Source organism: Myotis davidii, unplaced genomic scaffold (genome assembly GCF_000327345.1).
Source record: "Myotis davidii unplaced genomic scaffold, ASM32734v1 scaffold358, whole genome shotgun sequence".
Taxonomy (NCBI): domain Eukaryota; kingdom Metazoa; phylum Chordata; class Mammalia; order Chiroptera; family Vespertilionidae; genus Myotis; species Myotis davidii.
Genome location: NW_006290768.1, coordinates 218844 through 220951, shown reverse-complemented (window position 1 = coordinate 220951; position 2108 = coordinate 218844).

Below are 2108 nucleotides of genomic sequence, written 5' to 3'. Positions count from 1 at the left end.
TACCCCCTCCACACTCAACACCCCAGGACCACCCCTTCCCAGAGCCCCTCCCACCCTCTCTACACACAGTAGGGCGCAAGAAATCTTGGTTGCGGAGCTCTGCGCCCTCAAATTGGATGCCGAGAGCTGCAGACTCCCGTGCTGTCCCCCTAAACGCGCACACACCCCTTCTCCCAGGACACAGGTGCAGGGCGTCGCTAGCTGGTCCTGCAGGTGCAGCATCCCCACGTGCACATACTCTGCAGGGCGTGCGCGGGGGACCTACCTGGGGGTACGCTTCCACGCACACACTCAGCACGTGTGACGTGTACCAGCACACCTGTGCGCCAGGGCACACGGGCAGCACAGCATGCCTTAGCGCCCCACGCAGGACAGGCACCCCGAGTGTACCCTCGGGTCTCCAACTCACACGCACCCCCTAAGCAGACACACACGGTAGGGAGACGTGTGCCTGCGTCCCCCATCACACCCACCCACCCACCTACCTCACCCTCCACCACCCAGGTGTGCACATGCCCGTTTGGATGCGGGCACCGGGCCACAGCTGCCCTGCCTGGTGAATGCTGGCATTTTGGGAGCACTTCCTGTGTGCCGGGCTCCGGTCTGGATTTACTCCCGGATTGGACTTCTCCCACCAATCCATGGGCCAGGTAGGGACAGTCCCCATCCCCGTTTTCCAGAAAGGGAAACAGGTTCAGAGAGGCCAAGCAACCTACCCAAGGCCACCCAGGTGGTGCCAGGGATCAGGGACAGGTAGGCGTGGGCTCAGAGGCCCAAAGTCTTCACACACCCCTATTGTTCACCGTGGCTGCATCTTCTCTCTCACAGCTCAGCTGGCTGGTGCCCGCCCCCCCCCACTTCCCCCCTGTTGCACCCACAAAGTCAGGGCTTCCATGAAATCGCCTCCAGAGCCCAGCCTTCTCCCCTTCTCCCAGCTCCAACAGCACCCCCAGGGCCACCAGCCAGGGCACAGGCTCGGGTGCCAGGCAGTAGTCTCTGAAGGCATCTCCAGCTGCGGGCTCCGGTGCCTCTGCTGGAGCTGCAGCAGGTGCCAGCCCAGCTCTGGGAGGCCCCCCTCTGGTGCACCCCCAGCCAGCGACCCAGGTGGTGAGCAGCTGGGCCCTGGGAGAGAACAGCTGCCCGGGCGGGTGCCGTCAGCGAGAGAGGCTGTGCGCCCGTCTACAGTTTACAAGGCCTGTCCCGGTCTGTGCGTCAGGTCTGGAGGCCTGTAGCTGCCGGGGAGGGGTCCTGGGAACCCTCAGGGGCACCACCGGGGAGGTACCGGCTCTGATGTGGCAGCAGCCTGCCCAAGGTCACGCTGCCCTCTGCTTTCTTGGAAGAGGGCAGCCTGGGGGCCTTGGATTCCGAGGCCCCTCCTGGGGCGCCCAGCAGCCGCGGGCAGGGGCCCCGCTCTTGCATAGAGCCAGAAGCCTTGGCCAGCTGCCTGCATGCCGGTAACCTCCGGCGGGCTGCTGGCCCCTCTCGGAGCCTTGGTTTCCTCCCTTGAAGAGTGGGCCCTGGCATCCCTGGCCGGTGAGCTCCATGCTTGCTGCCACCACCGGCCAGGCCAAATGGGGGAAAGCCCTGCATGAGTCACGAGTCTGGCACCGAGTGGGCATGGCCTGGCCTCTTGCTTCTCTCGTCTGGGCATCCTCTCTCCCTCTGCCCTCACCACCTCGTCCAGCCTGGCCGCCCCGACCCTTTCCCGTGCCCCCCTGCCTGGGCCTCAGGAACACAGGGTGCCATCTGAGCACAACAGTCAAGCTTCCCATCCAGGGGCTAAGTTACTGTGGTGCCATGAGTGGCTACTTCCTTTCTCACTCGGCACCTGATTGAGCACCTACTATGCGCTAGGTTGGCCCTGCTGTAGCTCTGGGGATCCAGCGATAAACAAGAACCCCTGCCTTCATTGGCAGGAGACAGATGACAACCAACCAACCAACCAAACAAACCAGACAACGCCAGTCTTGGGTATACTGAAAAGATCAAAGGGGGTATTTTAATAAAATAATTTTCAGAAGTGAAGCTTCTTCTTTTTTAAAACAAAAAACATTTTATTGATTTTAGAAAGGAAAGAAGAGGGAGAGATAGAAACATCAATGATGAGA